The following is a 15,116-nucleotide window of genomic DNA, read 5'->3' as shown; positions in this document are numbered from 1 at the left end:
TTGAAAAAATTAAGAACTCCCACATAGGAGGGATATCACACACTAGTAGGGTATATAAGGTGGATGTATGAAACTTGGGGAGGGCCCAAGGGGTACCCCAATTTTGTGAAGGAGGGAGAATGCAAGCAAATTGACCACCACACGCGCGTGCGTCACCGTCTGTCTGACCAACCCGACTTTGGCTTTGGCTACATGGTGTATTATTATTTTTTAGCATGTGAAAATTAATTAATTATTTTAATTAAGTGATTGTTTGAGTTTTATCTCTAATTGATACATTAATTACGTAACTGCTCTCCACTGAGTCAACATTACATATCTAATCCAGTCTTCCTTCCTGAATTCGTGTGCCTGTTTTTTGCCTGGTCAAAACCCTAATCTTGGGTCTCACGTTTCTGTTGTTGCCCGATCAAAACTCAGAGTCAAAACTCTAAGTTTGGAGCGCATGTTTTGGGTGGTCAGAAGCTTTGGAGCGCAAGTTTCTGAGGTCACATCTTGAAGCGTACGTTCTGATGGACCCTGATTCTCTCAGATCCAGTTGCGGATTTCCTCTATAAATAGAGGGTTCTCCTCAGTTGGAAAATCACACCAAAAGCACTTCGTATCTAAAGTTTTTCTCACTTCTCCCCCTTCTTACTCTTTCTTCTGTTTCTTCCGAGTGGCCTTAGTGCCATATTACCAGTGGCAGTCATACGACTGCCATATTGAGAGTGTAATTCTAAAATGAATTTCTACAATGCAGTAGAACTTCGATACAGAGTATATGGGCTATTTTATTCTGGGGACTTCGTGGTTGATAGTTTTCCTTGCACAATTTGGACAATGCCTCGAAACGTCTTAAAGACAGCGGCCTAGTCCGCGACTCAACCCAATATTATTTTCGGTAACATAAATTGATTTTAAATTTTTTTTTCGAAATTCAAAAAACTACATATTTCCATTACCTTTAAACACTATAGTTGAGTCTGTCTAAGATACTTTATAGATCTTTTATGGCCCCTTATTTGGCTGTGCTCTTTTCTTATAATTTATCTTTGAAATGAGCCAACTTTGCTTGTTAACACGCAAAGGTTAAGTGTGAAGTAGTTGATAAATTTTAATTTAATACAGTTTTAAGAAATTCTTATTAAATTTTTTTATAATAATTATATGATGTTATATAAATTTATAATTTAATTTACTCTATTATGCATGAAAGATGAGAAAAAAATGAAAATAATAGAATTAATAATATATGGGATAAGGATGTAGAAGAATTTAATTAAAAGATATCTACATGGTTTGTTGCATAAAAAGGGGAATGTATTATGTAAGGCGGGAAAAAAGAAATGCTCAGATAAATTTGAGAAATATATATAATTTACAATTATATTTTTATTATTTTTGTTTATTATTTGTTATTTGCTTATTTTATTAATGTAATAACTCAATTATTAGTATTAGTATAAATAATATAATCTTAATTAGTTTAATACTTACTAATTAATTTATGTGAATATATATAATCTTTTATACTATTTTTGCAATAAAATACACTTGTTATAAGCGCAATTTTAGCACAACAATACCTGTCAATTTGAAGGTATGTCTTATTTTAAATCAAGACAAAAAATTCAAAGTTATTTGGTTGGCAATGAATGAGTGTTTGACCAATGAGGTAGTCTTGCATCTCAATTGTGTCATGGTGGTTGCTAAAATACAAGGGTGAAAGGTTTGCTTATGACTTAAATCAATGGTGAAAGGTTTTTTTAATGAAGAGAGAGTATAATTTTGTCAAAACAAAATATAATATAATAATAAATATTAGAAATGAGATATTTTAACCTCTTCACTTATTCTCATAGAGTTCATAAAAGATTGTTTAGAGAAACAATTTTACAAATATTTTGTGAAGGCACAAATTATTCTCCACAACAACAAAAATTTGTTAGGCATCTGGAAATGTTAAGATTGTACAATCTCAAACAAAATTTATGACAACCTTCTTCATCTGGACAATCCCATTTGTCGTTGCAATGAACCCGTGGTGTTCCTTCTACAATCAATAGAATATTGTTAGAAATTTTACTGTTAAATTTATTAAAATTATTTAGTCTAACAATTAAGTTTGATTATTGATCATTGTACACATATGGGAGACTTTGTATATTACCAAATTAAGAAATTTTGGCACGTATATATCCCCTGTTTTTTTTATTTTAAATTAATCAATATATTATAATTTGAAATTTTATATATTAAAATAATATAACTTTGACTTTTCAGATGTCGCATATCTACTCTGTAATCACTTTCAAAATGCAGCAAAATGTCACATATTCGGAATGCGACCGTCTTATTTTAAGTTAGAATTCCAAAAAACAAAAACTAATAAAAATGAATTTGAGAATGAATAAAATTAAGGGACATAAAATCTTAATTTAAAACTTTCAAACATTAATCCTAGTTTGAAATTCTTAAACAAAGTATTGTTTTGATAAATATTTTTTAACTATTTTCTAACAATGTTTCTAAATGAGAGGTTATCTCCAAGATTACCTATGAGAATAAGAAATTTTCTGAAAACACGGTCTGATTTTCCTTAAAAACTTTCAAATATGTTAAATGCATTTTTAGAAAACGTAGCTTGGAAATGAAATCTGAGCTTAAATGTATGTTACCTGTAGTGAAAATGGATGTCATGCATAGCAATACAATGAAGAAATAGATGTAGTTGACGCGATAAACCATTTTCTCTTTCAAGATATGAGTGAGCAAGCATCACATACTAGAGACTATTTATAGATATAATTGAGAAACTTTCTAGTTACTACCATAAATCAAATTGTATCCCCATTAGAATTTAAATAAATGTTAAGAAAAAGTGTAAGATAAAATACGAACTACGTCCATTAATTGGTTATATATAAAAATATTGCTCGAATATTAACAATACAACTTCATTGTTTTGAAAAGACTTGAACTCTAATATATAATAATAATAATAATAATAATAATAATAATAATAATAATAATAATAATAATAATAATAATAATAATAATAATAATATTTAAATATACCTTTAATCTTTATAATTATAATATTTTTTTATTTTGGTTATCGTAAATTTTTTTGTTTGGTTCACATCCCTACAAATGTATTTTATTTTATTTTTGTTACAAAAATTATAACACCGTTAAATCTATATATTATTAAAATATAACTTTTTTAACATAAAAATAAATCTTTAATATAATTAAATTATAATTTTTTTAACATAAAATTTACTTCTAAATATTTCATTGTTCTTCCGTTAAAAAAAACATCCTTAAATGCATCATAAAACTGGACCAAATTATGTATCAAGATAAGGCTGCTTTCAACATTTTCACCTCCCTCCTCACATCTTCAATTGCTATAGCCACATGAAAATTATAATGCAGGATCGAAAAAAACTTGAAAATTAAATTTCAATTCATGCTGATGTATGTCATTCCAATTTGATTATATAGAAAATAATGAAAATATGCAGAAATATAGAGTAACTCATGCTCTTCCTAAAAACATCACTCATAAGAGGTCAAGAAGCTAAAATAAATATTCTAAATTGTCTCATACTTGTAGGATTTGTAGAAAAGGTACAATTATTGCAATGTTCATCAATAGTCAATAAAATTAACCCACTCAAATGATCCTCTTGTTGTTGAGGCAGCTGGTGGAGAACCTCCACAATTTCAAGATGTAGGAATTTTAAGTTAAAACTAAAATATTTGAAGTTAAAAATATTATAATTTAACTATATTTAGCGATTACTTTTAAGTTAAAAGAAGTTATATTTTAATTATATTTAAATTTTATGGTATTATAATTTTTGCAATAGAAGTTAGATAAAATGATTATTTAAACATGAAATTATATTTACAGATATGTGAGTTAAAAAAGAAAAACTTAAAAATTAAAAAAAAAAATTATAATTATAATGACCAAAAATATATTTAAACCTAATAATAATTACTATAAAAGAAACAAATTATTAAAAAAAATATATGTTGAGCTCTGCTCCATGACAAACTCCGAAAGTGCTCCTTCTAACAAAAAATTAAATGATTCAAAGAATGATACTATATGTATCACTTTTTTAAATAAAAAACTAAAAGAGCAATGATATTTGAACACAATTTTAAACACAAATACAAACACAAATACATGTGGCTCCCACATAATCTCTCTTCATTTAATTTTCCTCTTTTATATTTTCTACACAATCTCTCTCTTTATTTAATTTCCACCTCTTTTTATTTTCCCCTTTTTTATCTCTCTTTTTTTACTTTTTTTTTCTTCCTCTATAAAAATAAACTTCACAGATTTATCTTTCTTTTCTTTCATAATTCCTCCTTTTTCATTTTATTTACTTATTTTAATCAAAAACTTTATGAAATAACTTTGACATTCTAATCAAACAAAATATAAACTTGGTTAATGACTTAAAATAATATGGTTAATTCCTTACACAACTTGGTTAATGAATTTGAACAGAAAGTTTGATCATTCTAATCAAACAAAATAAATTTGGTTAATGGCTTTAAGAAACATGGACTAAACTTAATATGGACTAACAATTCACAACTCTAACTTTTAGACGAAAATAATGCATTAACCACTTATTATACTTTATTAACCAATAATGTTTACACTATTAACCAGAAAATGAAACAAAAAAAAATCGTGTATGAGCCAAAAACAACAAAAGTAAACCGTTAAGAAAATATCAGAAGAACTAAAATAAAATAAAAATCTATTTTAAATAATAAAATAAAAATCTAAGAAGTGTAGATTTGGAGAGCAATGTGTAAAAATACAAGTGAAAAATAAAATCTAGGTCAACACAAAAATTAGCTGATTCATCTAAAAGAAAGAGAGAGAGAAAAGAGAGGATGAAAGAGGAAAAAGATGGATGAAGATGAAAAAGACTATAGAAAAAAGAGAGAAAAGAAAGAGAGAAGAGAGAAATTGTGGTGTTTAATTTAATTTTATTGTTAATCAATGAAGAGAGAGTAATAGAGGTATATTAATGAAGAGAGAGAATATAAATATGTATAAATGTGTATACGTGTACGTATACCGTAGTTGTGTTTGTATTTGTGTTTAAAATTGTGTTTAAATAACATTTCTCAAACTAAAAATATGTACAACTTCGCTATTTCAAAGAATCAGGTCAAGTTAAAGATAAAAAGGTGGTAGACCATTACATTATTTGAATTTTATGTTTTTTTAATGTGGTATATATTTTATCACTTTGCTCTTTGGAAGAGTGAAGTTGTACTATTTTTTATTAAAGAAAATATAAACAATATAACTCCGTTGTTTGTACTACCTCGCTATTTCAAATTGTAATACTCAATTAAAAGTAAAAAAAGAATAGATTAATATATTATTTTTAAAAGAAATTGTATTCGTAATTTTTTTTGAAAAAGAAATTAATTAAAAACAAATCCTTAATTTGGATGTTTAATTTAATAAAAGAATTATTGTGTTTTTATCCATGTAATATTAATAGAATATGATTTTAGTATTTGTTAAATTATATTTTTATTTATACTCTTGTAATTAGAATTTTACCTACTTCTATTTCCTTGATAAATTTGACCTTTTAAAATACTGATGTGGCATGAACATATGCCAAATAATGTGCTAACAAAATTGACCTTTTAAAAATTGTATATCATACATGAAAAATTATAAAAACACATCAAATTTTAATTTTAATTTTAATTTTAATTTTAATGTATTTCAATAACATATCAATTATTTTTATATTATAGACAAAATTTGACAAAATTTTATTATTATTTATGATACAAATTTGAATTTTACTTTTTTTTTATAATTAGAATAAAAAATTGACCTTTCATTACTTTGCTCTTTGAAAGAGTAAAGCGTACTATGTTAAAAAAAAAATTGTTGCTTCAAAAAGAGTTGCACTCCATTTTAAAAGAACCAAAAACGTGTATAATCTCGCTATTTCAAAGTGTGAGGTCAAGAGTTAAAGGCAAAAAAAGAGTAGATCAACATATTATTTAAAATAGAGAGTAGAATGGGAATATTTTTTGGAAAATAGATTTTTTATTAAATCATCAATTTAGATGCTTAATTTAATGAAGGATTTATTGTTCTTTTGGTCTCGGTAATATAGACAAAATACGATTTTTTGTCTCAGTTAAATTATTATTATTTAATTATACCCTTGTAATTGAATTTCATCAATTTTTATTATCGGGATGAATTTGACCTTTCAAAAGATTGATGGGCGTGGACACCTCAAATAATGTAGCGACAAAATCGATCTTTTAAAAAAATTATATCATATAGATCATCCATATAAAAGACATTAATTTGGATGTATTTCAATAGCATATCAAATAATTTTAGAATCTAGACAACATTTTACAATTTAACATGAATGATCTATTTGATATAAACTTTCAATCCAACATAGATTTTATAAATTTGGTATCAGTTAAAACATTACTAAACGGTGTAATATTGTAGCAGATGATTCTGCGACATGTAGTGTTTTGCTCCTTTGCGGCGGAACTTTCATTGATAGTGAGACGTTATTTCTTCATGCATCACAACACTTGTTCCTCTTTTATAAGTATATTTTGTCGCACTGTTAGTCTTTTGTTTCAATTTCAAAAATAGTTAGTCAACTGAATGCATTTGATCATTAGAAACTCTAGCAAATAATAAATAGATATGTCTCTCATACTAATCATTTCGGAAACATTTATCAAACTTTATAAGTGGCTTTGTTGGAACTAAGTTGGTTTTCCTCTTGTGATTTTGATGTTAACAAAGGTATTTTATGAGAACCATTTGTTTGGACTACTAGTTTCATTAAGTGTGTTGAAAATCAGATTAAGGAAATCAAAAGGAATGTACCAAAGGAAGCAACCAGAGGAAGTGATCAGAGGAACACAAAAGCATATGCGTCTGCCTTTGAATATATGCCTTTGACTGTTACGAATACTGCCTCTGATGTTTGGTTATGAAGACTGCTTTTGATAAGTAGGTCTGAAGACTACCTCTGCAAACTGTTTGAAGACTGAATTTAAAACTTGTCGTTGAAGCCCTTGCGTGCCTCTTATGTGCACAAGCTCAACATGTCTCTAAAGAGTTTATATCAAGCTATCATTAACTTTGAAGATATTTTTCAAGTCATGCATTCAAAGCTCATATTTCGCTAATCAAAAGTTACAACACACTTAAGATGTTACCTCTTTAATGTAGCCTCTAATGTTGCATTGACTCTGATGATTCAACAATGTGATTTGCCCAAAGCCACTAATTCTTAGTCACACATTTCTGTCTTTGACTTTTATTATCCAAGAAACACATCATCTTACTCGAACAAGAAAGTCAACGACTCTAATGAAAGTCAATGACTCTGATTGAAATAATTCATTTTGAAGAAAAGACTTAACCGAACCAAAATTTATGAATATTCAAGAACAAGCCCAAATGCATTCCTGATAGTGGCAAAAACTCTTTCACTCCTAAGAGGTACCTAAAAAGGTACAACAACACTCATGAACCTCAACGACATGATACCAAAAAGTTGAAGAAGGGTTTTGACGATGACAAATTGGAGAGGCTAGAGAAAAATATTCAAAGTCTGAAGAGACAACGTAAAAAATACTTGTATGCTATTAAGTGAAATTGTGGATTAAGCAATCAACGTATCTTTCAAGAATGACGAAACACAATTCAAATCCCTCAATTTCTTGTGTTTTTCAGTATATTTAGAGTCATCCCGATTGTGTGTTGGGAATTGTGCAAAAGATGAATTAGTATTTTGTGTGTGTCATATTTGGTAAGATATTTTGATTTGGTTAGGAATTATAAGTTTTTTTTTTTAATGATGCATAGGGACATGCATGATAAACTCTAATTTAGAGCACTTTTTAAGAATTATTATTAATTATTAATTATTTAGAGAGAGAGAGGGGCATTATCTTTACGAGTTTTCTTTTTCTGTTTAATTTAATGAACACGATTATTTCTTATTTGATTTTTTGTATGACAATAAGTAACTAAACTTTCTTTTAGAGTCTTTGGTGGATCTTGGAGTTGAGATGCCTTTTAGTAAGTCTTAGTTATTTATTTTAGTTTTATTTTGATTAGTTTTAATTGCTCAGTTAAATTTTCCTATATATTTACGTGTTATGATTGACCACCCTTTTGCAAATTTTCAATCAATTAATTATTAACGATCTTACTGCAATTAATTGGTGAACCTATAGGATAATTGAGACTATAAATTATTACATGTACAAACATAACTTTAGTATTTCAATCGTTCAACATTTCTATTCTCTATGTTTTTCTTGAATATCATTTTTTTTGAATGACTAGACTAAAAATTAATTTAGAAAAAATAATATCAATCACGAATGACCAAACATGTTAACAGTCTTAGTAAAGCTTAAGCTTAAAGATCCATGTAGTTTCATTATCCCTTGTACAATTGATAACTCTCTTTTTGGAAAGGTATTTTGTAATTTAAGAGAAAGTATAAATTTGATGTCTTTATCTATGTTTAGAAATTTGGCTTGCAGGAATAACAACCTACTAACATCTCCTTACAGTTGATAGTTTCATAATTCACCCCCGTCACATAGTGGAAGATGTTTTGGTTAAAGTGGGAAAATTTTATTTTTTCTATGAATTTTGTGGTGTTAGACATAGAAGAGGATGATTTTGGGACGATCTTTCTTAGCCACAAGAGATGACATAATTGAAGTTAAAAAAAAAAATGAGGTTAACCTTACAAATAGATAAGGAAATATGATTTTTTTTTTCTTTCATTTTTTAATTCCTTTAAAAATATTTCTCTTTTTTCTTCTTGTAATTTTGTGCAAGATATTTTTGTTATTAATGGGAAGCCTCTAATGGAAACTGTTGCTCTTAATTATCCCACACTTGCTGAAGAATTCCTTTGATTTTCATGTTGGGGCATTGTTGTCAGTTTTTATTTCACTTTCATGGAAGTCAATTTTATTTTCTCTCATTTATTTATTCATCTTGTGTCTATTTGAATATTCTACATTGAAGATCATGCTTTATGCTAGTCTGAGGGAAATAAACTATATTTTGTCGATTGACCTCTTGTAGACCTTGTGTTGGCATCTTTGGTTAACTAGTTTTACTTGAATTATGTGTTTGAAGTTTATCCTATAATGTCACTGTTGTGTTTGATTTTTGAACAAGGTCTAGTGATGAACACGTTGTTAAGGTTAGATTGAAACTTTGAAATTATGTTTGCTAGGGTATAGATGTTCCTTACTTTTGACACAAGAATTTCATGTTGTGAATAAGTTTAGGTGTCTTGAGATGGATCAAGATTAAAACAACTAAGTTTAATTTGAAGAAAACTAAATCCTTAACATAAGATAATTGAGGAATAAAAAATTCACAAACTAAGGGACAAGAACAAAGAGAAATTGACATCTTAGTTTAAAGAAGTAAAAATTTAATAAGTACAATCTCAGTAATTAGCTTGGGGGTTACTCACACAAGCAGTCAAATAAAAGGTATGGTGAAGTGTTATTTCATTGAGTATCTTGGAGATTACTTCCACTAATAGTCAAGTCAAAGGTGAAATGGTATCAAATTAAAAAGAAAAAAAATGACATCAATAAAAGGGCTAAGTTGTCTAGTTAAACTAACGAAAAATGTCCCTAGTATTTTAGATAAATAAACCTATGTATTCTAGAATAAGAATGAAACTTTATGAATGATAATGATTAAATGGCTTGATTGAAGAAATTCTTAAAGTATTTAATGCTTAGAAGCAATAAGGTTAACCCTACACACTTTGAACTCTAAAAGTGATAAGTTGGATAATCCCCATGTTTAAAAGGCTTAATTTTATGAAACTTCAGCCTATAATTGAGCACTCTTTTGACACTTTCTTGAAGTTGAAAATTGTGTTTGTTTAAGTTACTTTTTAGATCCTTTATGGCCCTTACTTGGTTGGCTTCTTTCTTTGAATTTATTTTTGAATTGAACCAGATTTACACGCAAAGGTAAAGTATGAGGATATTAATAAACTCTAATTTAGTGCACTTTTAAGGGATTTATTAATTATTTTTAGAGGAATTATATGATATTACATAAATTTTAAATTTAATTTGCTCTTTATTATACATGAAAGATGAAGAAAAAAAATACAATTAATAATATATGTAGTATATATATATAATATAATATAATATAATATAATATATTATATTATATTATATTATATTATATTATATTATATTATATTATATTATATTATATTATATTATATTATATTATATTATATTATATTATATTATATTATATTATATTATATTATATTATATAAGGGATTTATTAATTATTTTTAGAGGAATTATATGATATTACATAAATTTTAAATTTAATTTGCTCTTTATTATACATGAAAGATGAAGAAAAAAAATACAATTAATAATATATGTAGTATATATATATAATATAATATAATATAATATAATATATTATATTATATTATATTATATTATATTATATTATACTATACTATACTATACTATACTATATTATATTAAGGATGCAGAATAATTTAATTAAAAAAAAATAGACACAGTTTGAAGCATAAAAAACGGAATGTATATTGTAAGGCTTGAAAGAAGGGAGATATTGAGAGATAGATATGATTTACCATTTTATGTTTTTATTATTTTTTCTTAATTATTTGTTTATTTCGTTAATGTGCTAACTCAACCATTAGTATAAATTTGAATAATAAACAATTTTAATTACTTTGGTACTTGCTAATTAATATATGTGTATGCGATATAATTGTTTATACTATTTATGCAATAGATATAATTAAGTGCATTTTTAGCATAGCAATGCCCATCAATTTGAAGGTGTGTTCTTTTCTAATTTTAAACTAAGACAATTTGAGTGTTTAACCAATTATGTATCCTAGCATCTCAATTGTGTTATGGTGGTGGCAAAAAATACAAGGGTGAAAAGGTTTGCTTATTACTTAAATCAATGGTGGAGAAATACAGTTGAATTGGGGTTTTTGTTGTGGAGGTGTGTGTCTGCACTTATTTATTATGTAAAACTTTTATTTGGTGCTCCTTGTGCTTGGATTGTAACCTTCTTAATATATATATTTTTTGGCTTGATAAAAAAAGGGAGTATAGTCCTTTCACTTTGATATTGGTGGAAGAGTAATATATGTATAAGAGATGATCAGATTGTGGTCTCTCAAAAATATAAGAGAAATATTAACATTTTTGTATTTTTTTTCTCTCTCTTATATTAACAAACAATATTTGTAATCTTCCTTAGTCCTCACTTCTTTCTCGTCTTTCATTTTCTTCGGTTGATGTTATAAGAAATGTTTAAGTCAATAAAAATTGATGTATTTGATCTATAATGGTTAAATATCCTGCCTTTTTTAACTCAACTATCTTTTATAAAAAATATTAAAAGGAGCATATTTTTTGAGTGAAAATAAGGTATAATTTTGTCAAAACCAAATATAATATAATAAAAAATATAAAAATAAATATTTTAACCATGTATATATTTATTTTTCACTTATTTTGATAGAGTTCATAAAAGACTCTTTAGAGAAACAATTTTACAAATACTTTACGAAGGTACAATTATCATCCACAACAACATAGATTTTTGATGCAACTGGAAATTTCAAGAGTTAACATTTTCAAACAATAATTTTTACAACCTTCTTCATTATTTGGACATGGCCCTTCGTCGGAGCAATGAATCCATGTTGTTTCTCCTACAATTAATATAATATTGTCATAAATTCTACGAATATCAAGTTTTGAATTTGTTAAAATTATTTAAAGTCTAAAAATTAAGTTTGATTATCGATCATTTTGCATGTATAAGAGACTTTGTACTTTAACAAATTAAAACAAGAATTATGTGTCTGTTAACACTTAAAAATAAATAATTTGTTTGCTGAGAACTTAAAGCATACCAATTTTGAGGTAGTCGAGTTTTCTTTAGCTGAATTATAGTTAGGTGTGCAAGGAATGACCAATTATGAGTCATTCAAATCTTTCTCAAGTTTATAGAGGTTCATGAATGTCATAAAGATATAGAAACGAGTCAAAGTTCAGTAGAACTTGATAATTTGACAGTTGATCTCGTATTTCACGTTTTTAGCGCCACTAAAGAATAACACAGAGACACGATTCAAGAAAAAAGCCACACACATATAATGCAAACGAAACATGCCAAGAAGATAGGAAAGACGAGCCGATCGTTGAATGCCACAAATTTCTATAAGTGGAAGTTATTACACACTACCTGCGTAATTAGCTGAGCAACCTACATTTTGGTAATCAATCAAACAAGTTTTTTTTGTTTATGCATATCAATCTTTTTATGAGATCATTTAACTTTATGCATTCCTTAGTTCAGTAATTTAAATATAAACACACTGTAGTAAACACTCTTTGAAGTAGTTAAAGAATTCGTAGTTGAGGGACAACAAAAATTTCTTAGCATAATCATTTGAAGAAAAATAATTAATCGGTGAGAACTTAGAGTTTGCATATAAAATATGAGTTGAATATAAAATAATTTATGTTTAAAATATAAAATATAAAAAATTTCTTGGCACTCAACTATTTTGTTAAAATATCTCATTATATGTATTTTATTTCATATAGTGTATGTCCATTATATGAAACAATATTTTAGAGTCTAGATGGGATATGTTTTAATGTCATATTTAGATGTTCTTGTCTTATTGCTCTTGGATTCCCGTTTGATTATGTTTTTGATTGGACCATTTTGAAATACTAGCAGTCTCAAATCGCCAATCTTTCTTCACGTACGGTTGTAAGTGATGTTGTGTTATCTCATTGCATTAGATGTTTGATTATTCATATTAGGTTATTTTCTTTTCCTGCAAGCATAAAAATGAAGATTGACAACACAATGTGTGTTAGGATATAGATGAAGAGAATTAGTTACAAAAATTAGTCAACTATTTTTTTACTTAAGCTTATCTTGTCTAGAAAATAAGTTATGGAATTAGAAATGGATATCAATTGGGTTATCATTCTGTTTAGTCAAATGATGTTAGGTTCATATTGTTATTGAAAGAATATTAGCTTTTGATTTATCTTTTTTTTTTAGTCTTGACATATTGCACCTAAAGTCTCTTAATATTAGCTAGCATTTTATAAGTTTGTTTGTATTCAATATGTTGAGCTGTTACTGTTTTAGTCAACTATATTCAGTATCTAGTCTTCAATTCATGTCATCAAAAGAAATCTTAATTTGTCAATTTTAACAATTCTTTTACTTTGATACATACTATTGTTATAATATTTTTGGTTCCAAATCATAATTTTTATCCTAAAAATATTAATTTTTAGTTCAAAAAAGAGTGATTTTATATTCTTAGATTTGTCTTCAAACTTAAGCATTGATTCTATTCTAATATTATAGTGGCATAACTAGTATATTGTTGATGATCTCTATCACCGTAAAATTAATTGAATCCTACTTTTATATTTTTTACGCTATAGTATTTTTTAAGCTATTTGTTGAATATAATATTTTATATTTTGAATTTTTGTGATTGTAAAAAAAGTTCTGGTTTTTTTATGTTGGGTTTTAACCAATTGAACATGTATCACAACTTAAGATAAAATAAAGTCTATAATTGATTTGATATGAATTAAAGTTCTCTTTTGATATTTAAAAGTGAACAAAGTAGACAGTTATGAAATAGAATATAATCAAATAAAATAGAACAGACATTTCATTCTATTATTTAAAAAATGAACGAAATGAAATGAGTTGTATTTTTTTATTTTATTTTTACACATTAAAAAAACATTATTATGTTGAATTGAAATATAGTATTATATTTTATTTAAATAGTTAAATTTTATACCTTATATAAAAATCTTCTCATTCCTTTGCCTTATCGTTTTCAATCACTAATTACATTAATTATTTAATTAATTAATAGAAATAAGCTTATGAAAAGTCTTGTTTAATAAATATGTTAGAACAAAGAGAAAGAAAAGAAAAAGAAGAAAAAAACTATGGTCAATTATTCGCAAACTCTACTACACCCATTATTCATTTAAGAAATATTTTTCTATTGACAAAATTAATTAGTTTAAATAAAAATAATATAAATTTTAATCATTTATAGTTTATAAAGTAATTTGTTATTTTTAGTTTCAAGTTACGAATTTATCAAAATATTAATTTACTTCTACCCAAACGAAAGATATGTATTAATATTACTATAATATTCTCTAAATCAATACTCAGTACCTTATTATAGTTATCCATATATATATATATATATATCAGTTATTGCTTTATTATATTTATAATAAAAATCATATTTAAATATAATACACATATTATGAGAAAACAAACAAGAAAACGAAAAGGAAGCTTCTTTTTGGTCTTTAGTCATACAAATTGTATCTATTTTTAGATAGTCATCAAAGGATTGTGCATTTTATTTTCAGACCTATTTCTAGTTTCATGATTCCTTTACTACTCCTATTCTACATGTTTTTGTTCAGATCCTCTCCCTTGCAAAATTGTACGCGAGTAGGTAGAAAAAGTAAGTAGCAAAGATTCTTATTTTTTTGTAATAATTGCTTATCACGGTTAGTAACACATAATTATTGTGAGTTTTTACGTGTTTCTCTACAAATTTGTAATTTGTTTTATAAGTTACTTAAATTTGGTTTATAATTATATTTTATAGTGTTTTAATAGGTCGTGGTAGTCTTATTTATTTAATTTTTTTTACTGATTTATTAAATAAGGCTTTTTTAAGTTTATTTCTATTGATTAATTAATTAATGTAACTAGTGATTGAAATTTACAAAGCAAAGGAAGGAAGGAGAAGATTTTTATATAAGGTATGAAATTTTATTATTTTAATAAAAGATAATACTATAGTTTAATTCAACATAATAATATTTTCTAGTATGGGTAAAAATGAAAAAATAAATAAATACAACTCATTCAATTTTGTTCATTTTTTAAATAATAGAATGAAATTTTTTTTCTT

The 15,116-nt window shown here is 26.0% G+C and overlaps 1 long non-coding RNA gene across 1 annotated transcript; it reads right to left on the bottom strand.

Annotated features, from left to right (window-relative positions):
• Window positions 1–1,765: 1,765 nt before the first annotated feature.
• Window positions 1,766–3,009, bottom strand: LOC113787144 (uncharacterized). The gene is made up of 2 exons (XR_003473445.2): window positions 2,661–3,009; window positions 1,766–2,035 (listed from the first exon to the last, which is right to left on the bottom strand). It is a non-coding gene; the product is annotated as an uncharacterized lncRNA (long non-coding RNA).
• Between the last annotated feature and the right edge of the window lie 12,107 nt (window positions 3,010–15,116).

The sequence above is a fragment of the Cicer arietinum genome, chromosome 1 (assembly GCF_000331145.2).
Source record: "Cicer arietinum cultivar CDC Frontier isolate Library 1 chromosome 1, Cicar.CDCFrontier_v2.0, whole genome shotgun sequence".
Taxonomy (NCBI): domain Eukaryota; kingdom Viridiplantae; phylum Streptophyta; class Magnoliopsida; order Fabales; family Fabaceae; genus Cicer; species Cicer arietinum.
Note: the sequence above shows the minus strand (reverse complement) of the source record. Positions and strands in the feature narration are given on the sequence as shown.